The sequence below is a fragment of the Morone saxatilis genome, unplaced genomic scaffold, assembly GCF_004916995.1.
Source record: "Morone saxatilis isolate NCDOM2014 unplaced genomic scaffold, NCSU_SB_2.0 Contig19, whole genome shotgun sequence".
NCBI lineage: Eukaryota > Metazoa > Chordata > Actinopteri > Moronidae > Morone > Morone saxatilis.
This window is the reverse complement of record NW_023339751.1, coordinates 18,870,428-18,879,143: the sequence shown is the minus strand read 5'-3', so window position 1 is coordinate 18,879,143 and position 8,716 is coordinate 18,870,428. Positions and strand designations below refer to the sequence as shown.

Sequence of the window (8,716 nt, the reverse complement as noted above, 5' to 3'; positions counted from 1 at the left end):
ACACACACTCACACACACACTCATGTACTCAGTCTCCTTGGTGTGCAGGCATGTCTGCATGCTGGGAGGGGCCGCCTGCCTTGTAAAATTGCTATGTTTCTTTTTTTTTTTCTTCTTCTTGTGCACTGATGTTGAATTTGTTTGGTTTGAGTCTTGAGTAGGCAGGCAGAGAGGTTTCCCTTCAACCTGAAGGGCTGGGTTCATGCCGCCCTCACTCTCCTGAAATGTCCTTGAGCAAACCACTAAACACCTACCAGTTCTAGGGATGCTGTTGGGAATCTGATTTGACCTCTGACCTTAAGATTGTATGTTAAAAGTTAAAACATTACAGAATATTCTATAGTGTATCTACTGAATATGTACGTTTTTGACTGGGAAAAGTTACTCTGGCCAGCCTTTTTCTCCTACACATTTTTGTCAGTGCTATTTGCAACATATCCCATTCTTGGCTCTCTAAAGTAAAAACAATTAAAGGGATTATTTTAATGTCACAAAGACAATGGCCCTGACATATAAGTTGTAGTGTTGTCCCACTCCTAATACGATGTGAGCGCTGTGGTAGAAATAATGACAGCAAATGTCCACACATTGACATAATCTACAATAATAACAACACATATGTTTTAAAATAGTTAATTTATTTTCCTTTAGTGCATGTATAAAAGTAAAACCCAAAGATGTTTCTGTGGTAAAGAATGAACGACGGATACACACTGCAAGGAGGTGTGGAGTGTGTCTTCAGAGGTGAAGATAAAAGCGGAGAGGTACCTGCAGGTATGTGTCCTGTAATGAGTGAAAACTGGGGACCTGTAAAACTAAGATGTAGCCTGCAGACGTGGATACTCAAGCGGCTTGCCGTAGGCGTCACTCGCCCAGCCTCACAGAGCTTCGACCTGGGACAGATGTTAACGTGTTGGAGAATGGAATGAGAAAAATGTACATCTCTTCCCAGAGCAAAGGGTGGGTGGGCTCAGCACGCAGTCGGTTTACACTTTGTTTTGCAATCTGAGCATAGATGGTTCATGTTATTCAATGGATGAAATATGTATACATGCCATTTATTGTTACACAATTTACTTCTTGTCTGTAGTAGTTTGTAAAGACATACAATCTAATTAGATGTGTTAAAAGTCAGCCGGAGTTAGATATAGTATGTTTTATGTTAACATTTGTGTGATACTACCACTCATCTGAAATGTCAGCTTTACTGCATAAATAGTATTTAAATAGCTTTGGGTGCAAGGAGTGTCTGCCTTTACATCCGATGTGTGGCTGAGAGTGCTGCCTCGGGCTCTCTGCTCGTCTTTAAGTGAATGTTTGTGTGTGTACACGCCTGGCTCCAAGTGTGCAAGGAAGCGTTGGCGCACAGCTTCTGCCTTCCTTGGACTTCATCAGTACGGTATGTTATTGTTGCAGTGGAAAGTTTCCATCTACGCAGACTGGAAACAGTCCCCAGAGCTCGAATGGATCTAAAATAAAAAAAGTGATTTTTGAAAACCCTCTGCCCTCTGGAATCAGCAACGGGAAGAAAGGCTGAACACTTTTTGTTTCAGTGTTCCTTATGTATGTGCGCCCATACATAACGGTGTGGGCGATTTGAATGCACATTGTGTGAAATGAAAAACATTTCCCACTCTTGGCTGACGCTCAAAGGCTCACTGGAATAACATCTAACGTCTAGATAACATTGAACACTTCAAACGATCTGTAGGTAAAACGTTCAAGGGTCTGTTGTGTTGTATGTGGTTCATGTGTGATTCCCAGGCTGGGGTAAAGTCGATCAGAACTAGTTCGTGTGACGTGCTGTCTGACCACTTTGAGAATTAGAGTGAAAAGTTATAGCGAGGGGGAGATGAGAGAAAATGTAAATATGGGAGTACAAATTGCAAATTTGACATTGTGTCTAAAGTTTTGAAGAGGAGGAGGGGAGCCAGCAGCTGAAGCTGGATGCTCTGTCAGATGAGCTTGTTGACAGAGTCTGTGAGAGCGAATCAATGATTTTACCACGTTATTTTCCCCTCTACAAGATATTTGTCTTTGGGCAGTTTGCTCTACATTATTATTTTCCTTGAGATGGAATGAAAGTGGTGACAAAGTGCGTAGGATTGTGGGAGTTTCCAGTTGTATCTATGTTTAAAGTATTTTTTGGTCTTTATCTGTTGTCCTAGTTGCTGTGGTGGACTCACACACACACACCCATTTCAGACTCCAGAATCGATTTAGACTAACCATTGAAACATTAATGAGTTGAGTGTTTGTTTGCCAGTGAAATGAAGCACCACTCGCACAGTGTTGCAGCACTGCCCCTTTGAAACTTGATATTTAACAGATTTGAAGAGAAATGAACAATATTTTCTCTTTCATGTGTAGCAGGTAATCATGATCATTCAGGTCAGGGCTGGAAATCAAATCTCCATGACATATGATAAGCAGAAATGTTATTAGAGTTTGGAAATGGAAACCTTTTTATAATTTTTGGGTGTATAAGATGGATTTTCTTACACACATGCACCATATTTATGTGGGTGCACTTCACTACACTACCTCATTTCAAGTCTTTTTCATCAACATCAGTGAATTGACTAGTCTATGAATAAAAAACAACCAAATATCCGGTAAGCGTTGTTTTTTCCCCTCGTAACTGCTGCCCAGGCTCACAGAGACACATAACATTTTATGAAGGCTTAAACAAATGTAAACATAGCCTTCATACAGGAGTGATGGAGCAGGGCGAGGTCCGCCTGCTGTAGTGGTTTAATATCTCACTCCTTCTGCTGCGTCTGAGCTCTTGGCAGCCATTCATTGTTCCCCTTATTCTCTCTTGCATATTTTATAACGATGTCCAAGGACCATATTTGTCTTTTAGCATGTTTAACCCATTTGTTATTTTTAATTTGAGCTGCACAGATTCACACTGTTTTGGTGTCTTGTTGCTCTTGTTTGTCCTATCTTGTTTTTTTTTTTTAGCTTGTCCAATTCTAAATTCAGTCAGAGCTTTTCACAAGCTCTTGAATGCACCACACAAAACAGCTTGCAGCATGATGCCGCGGTTCTTGCTAAGATTATTTATTGGAAAGTAGGCATCGTACAGTCTTCTTCTTGTGGCAAATAATAGTGTCAGCATTGCCATGGTTTGCCTCGGTTAAGTGAGGAGCAGCGGTCATTAGTCAGGCAGCAAGGTTTACTTGTCACTGGTGAGTGCAGTGAGGGTTGTATCCTGTGTGAAACCTTTCTGTTTTTGTCATATTATGTTAAGTGTTGTACATTAGGCTGTGTCATAACGTCTAGAAATATAAAGGCTGTGAGCATAGAGTTGTTGCTACCCTCAGATACAAAGCAATACTTGGAGGATTGCAGTAAGTGAGGCGTCCTTTTCTGTCGCTCAGCTCCCCCGAGGCTGGTGCGTTTGAGCAACAATGTGTTTTCAGTCAACCTGTCCTGTAAAATACAGTTTGAAAACATCGTCAAAAGCCAAGAGTGTCTTTGCTGCTGACAGATGTGTTGACACGCGTGGCGAGGATTTGAGAATTGGACTCAACACAGAGCCGCTATTGATTACATGGTAATTCAATCCAGCTACATACAAGCGTGACTAATCAAGACTGCTCCCCTCGCTGCCACGTGACAGGACAGGGAAGTTCAAGAGCTCTGAGGAAGACCTCCTTATTTCAATCAAGGACTGTGCAGAAACCCTGAAGGCACATCCTCACACACACACACACACATCAGTCATTTCATACTTAACACTAACACTCCCTCTCACCAGACTCAAGCGGATTTACAGTTTTCCTCCCAGATATTCGGCGCTCCCGCTGTGAATGCCTGCAGTGTAGGAATTGATTTATTTTTTAGTATTTAACCTGTGGATTGTTACACAACCACGTCAACATTTGATGGATGTGTTGTACATTATCAGCTGTTATTCATTATTCAACCCAAAGTAATCATTCATTTTCTGCTTTCACTGGAAATGACTTTGCTTGTTAGATCCCCAAATACAAACGTCCAGCTACTGAAAATGAGATGTTTTCTGAGCTGTGCGATGGTTATATACTTAATAAACGTATTCTTTGTTCATTCAGTTGTGATAGAACAACAAATCAGCAAACTAAATATACTTATACAACTCATGAAGCATTTTAAAACTGCCAGAAGTTGTGCTTCAACCAGCATGAGCCTGTCAATGAGTCCTTCAGCAGAACACTAAATCTCTACTTGCTTACTCATCGTATTATTACAGAATGAAAGTGATGCCAAAAGTGTGTTTAATGGCAGTGATGGAGAGCACGGGGTAGGCGTCAGGCTGTCAGTGTAGAAATGGCACTCTGTTTCAGTGGAAGTGACCAGCGTGTGTCAGGCTGTGACATGTAGTCTTCTGTTGAACATGTGTGCATTATGGCAAGCGTCCATCGTGTCTCTGCCAGAGAAACGTCTTCCTGCCAACTCGTCTGACGTGGCTCTCCATTCTATTCAAATTTGAAGAGCTTGACACATTCCTCAGTGTAAGTTTGGCACCGGGAGATGCTTTCACTGCCAGGTGATAGTACGCTTCAGTCGTTGGTGTTGTGCACAAACTCTGGATGAAACCGCACAAATCTGGGTTATCATTGGCTGTGAAGTTTTGGCCAAAATAATACTCTTCCTCTGGGTTGAATAATTTAATTGTGTACATCTGTGTGTTTCACTGTAGCCTGATATTAAGCCTTCAGTCACTGAACTGCCTCGATATGCTTCGTCTTGTGTCTTTGTGTCAATGTTTTTGGAAGTTTGAGCCGAACTGATGAGTAAAATGCCAAATCCGGGGTGAACACAAACGTGTTTTCATGGTTGATACTTGAGTTGTTCTAATATGCGTGCTTGCTAATCAGTTCCTTAATTATAGCATTTGCTGTTGATTGAACTCTGATTGTTTTGTCATTTCAGTACAGCTTGCACTTCTCCTTCTCTTCCTCATGATTCTGCAATTGTTTTCTTGCACCAGACCCACAGCTGTCATATGAAGCAGCTCTCACATTATCCTCTTTCCATTTTCTTCTGTCTTTCTCTGTATCCCTCTTATCTCCTCTCCTCCCTCTCGTCCTTTGTTTCTTCTTCCCCTCCCCACACTTCCCTCTTTCCTCCTTGCTTTGCAGTGGAATCCACCCAAGTGTAGTTGTTTTGTGCTGCAATTATGGACACAAACAGGCATTTACACCCCCCCTCCCCCTCCCACACACACGCACACACACACCAAGAGACATGAAACATTGCGGGGTGGTGAGGCAGTCATCAGTGTGTTCAAAGTGATAAAAAGTGTCTGAGCTGCTGTCAGGCAGAGGAACACATGGCCCTAGAGACTGCTCATCATTTCTCAGCATGCAGAGCAGTGCTGCAGCATCTGCAGGCTGAGAAATGCACACTGTGTGTGTGTGCGCGTGTCAGGACGGCAGACACCACAAGCCACTGGTGTTGCACTTTTGGAAACAAAACCTTTCTTAAAAAAATGTAGCTGATGCAGGTGGAGTTCAGTGTCCCCTATACTCTCCCTGTTTCCTCCTATTCTCTGCAGATATGGGCTCTGCAGGCCAGTACAACCTCACTGTCTTTATTGTACTTACCCGTTGGACTTCAGAAAGAGTTAGGAGCTCCTGGTGGACCACTTTGTGTTCTTGGTGGTTGGAAGTTATGGCAACAGTGGTATAATCCTTCTGCAGACCGATCTATCTTTTAAATGCACTTACTGTCATTTCTCTAACTGCAACATGATGCCGTTTGGGAAAAAAGAAAATAATTATATAATAAAGAAAGAAAAAGAATTTGTTAGCAACCATGACCAGCATTCAAAACATCTCCTCTTCTGTAAAATGTTTTCCTCAGTTTGTTTGTCAATAATACCTTTGATAAATAAACCATATCAAAGTTGAAGCGACGGCGGCCTGACTGCTCATGTGTCATTGCCTTAAGAAATGGAAGTTGCTGTCCTCACCAGGGCTCATTGTTTCACTGCTGTTGGTGCTCTTGTAGCACATGATGGTTGTGACTGTGTCAGCCCTCCCTGGGGCTGGAGGGGAGGGGGTGGGTTATTATGTCATTTACCCTACTGAAAGGCTGCTTCCTATCAGTCCCTTCCTTATTTAGGAGATGATCTGAATGATTCCTACTGTACCTGATAATCTCTCCCTGAGGCTTTCATTGTGCTATCTTGTTGTGTAGAAGTAAGGTGTATGTTGACTACTGTTGGTACTCATTTGGCTTTCTGAATCCCTCTTTTCCTGTCTTCCTTCCATTTGTATTTTTACATTGATCTAGTCAGGGTCGTTTTGTTCAACAAACACAGATTTCTCCGTCTTTGTCTTGCTCCGCACTTGATGTTGGTAGGTGGTGTTTGTCACTGTGTGGTTTTTGTCTGCCTATTTAGAAGTGTGCACGAGGGTTTCACTTGTGTTCATCTGCCTTGTTTCTTTCTGAACAGCAGAGAACTTAATTAGTTTGCATAGAAAATACACTGCTCTCAGCTTTTCAGAGGTAGACTTAATGTGAAGTCTCCTGTCACTGCAGAAATCTGGTGTTAAGGCAGGAATGAAAGCACATTGGTGATGAGCCAGTAAACGAAAGCAATAAGACGAACAGATGCATACCATGCCCGTACACTTCTCTTGTAGCATCTAACACATGGACTTCACAAACTATGGGCTCTATTAGTTATTTTCATCACGAACTGTAGACGATGCCGATGATTAGTTTTATTAGCTTTAATTACAGAATTTGGTCATCTTCAGCACAGACCTTTTCACAACTTAATGTTCCAGCAGCTCCCAACATCTTTCTGTGAGGAAGGTTTTACCCTTCACCCACAGGGCAGTCCTGTCAGCAAAGAAACATTTCATGTTCTTCTCCCACCTGTCAGTCATCACTGCTGAGAGTCCTCTTTTCTTACAGTTCCCTCTTCTCTGCTCCCTACACGATATCTCAGGGGGTCATTTTAAAAGGTCCTCTGTGACCTCCATCCCTCAAGGCAGACTGAGCTTCAGATCTTCACTTTCATCCTTCCAGCCAGCCTGCTTTACTGTCTGTAACCTGTCCTAACTGAGACTCTCTTGGCATGTTATGGATCAGTTGGCCACACTTAACCTCAGGTTGGTTTGTCAGTGCAGTTAAGCTCTGGAGAGTCTCCATGCAGCCAACTTTTTAAGCCAACTTTGTACATTTCTCAAAAATAACATGCAGCTGACTCTCAAGCAGCCTGGTTTGTTTCAAAAGAGTCTTTACACTTGATGTCTTCAAGCCCTCGCTGGGAATAATGACGTCTGTAAATACCTGGAAAAGTCTTGTGATGTCCCAATTCACACCGCACTTTTTTAGCTGTAGATCGTTTGTCCCATCAGATACTGTATTGATGTTAACAATAGTCACAGTAATCACAGCTGTGTGATTGGTGAAATGTGTTAATCAGCATTGGAAATCTTAAAATCCACCCATAAAGCATTTAGAAATGTGTGAAAATAACACAAGATCATTCAGAAGTGAGAAGAATCTGTGATCTAATGACTGTAACATATCTGTCGAATTTAATTTGAGTTCACACAGTTACAGAAAGTGGGCCTGCCACACCCGACTACAGTAACAGTTACAAACATACATGCAGTCAAGCTGCTTCAGCTTTCACTCCAGACACTTGAGTCTGACTTTAGTGCTTTCAGTGTTAACTCTGTGTCATTGACCCGGCTCCTGGTTACCACATACACACTGACTGACTGTTGCATAACTGGAAGTCAAGGGACTATCAGTGTAAACCAGAAGTACTCCGTCTCTCACACACACACACAGTTTTTCATTTTTTATTTTTATTGTCACTTTTTACAAATACATGCAGATCCTGGTGTCTTGAAGTTCTGATCTTCTCAAAGACTAACTTAAATGATGTTGTTTCCAGTGGATTTCTAGGTGACAGGTTATTTAGTGGCAGAAAATGTTTCGAAATGTCCACAGAAACTTTTCAAACTCCTAACTCAGCATAATCCACTTCTTCATGCTCAGCACACACAATCCGGCTAAAAACCCCGAGTTTTAAATGAGAGTGATCGTATGAATATTAAAAGAGGTGTCAGCTGATATTCAACTTGTTGACTGACATCAGCCCAAATAATGTGGCATTCACAGATATCAGTGGCCGATGTTTATCTGTTGTGTCACATCAATTGTGCGCTGGGTGATGTGCAGAGTGCACCAAATCACAATGTGGTACATGGGCCAGCAGGGACAGCGAGCAGCTGTGCAGCTGTGCAGCTGTGCAGCTGTGGGTCCACATCTTGGATGAGAAAAGAAGAAGGGTGAGCAGAGGTGCTTACATCTGCAGCTTTCTTTGTTTCCTTGGCACAAAAGGGAATCGGCCCAGATTTAAATGTAACAATAGGAATCAATGATTCAGTTTTCTTTCTCTTTTTTACCAAATTGTGCAGCCCTATATTAAACAATATTAAAAGTGATAAAACAAAGACAAATAACAGATGACGTGTTTGCTGGTGAGATGGATAGGAACTTTGGAGGCTCAGTAAAAAACATCTTATCTTAAACACTTATAAAACCAGAAGCTAACACATATTAAGACAGATGCAAACTTATTCAACAAATAAATTGAAACTTATCACATCCTGTGAACACTGCATCGTACACACCGTATGTAGATTTAAAGTCATTACATTAGCTTTTTATATCATGCCGTGTGTGTGTGTGTGTG

General features: G+C 41.9%; 1 protein-coding gene across 5 annotated transcripts in view; it reads left to right on the top strand.

The window, feature by feature from the left end:
• ehbp1 (EH domain binding protein 1) overlaps positions 1-8,716 on the top strand; it is a 150,123-nt gene that overhangs the window by 1,624 nt on the left and 139,783 nt on the right. The gene's annotated exons all lie outside the window — the stretch shown is intronic.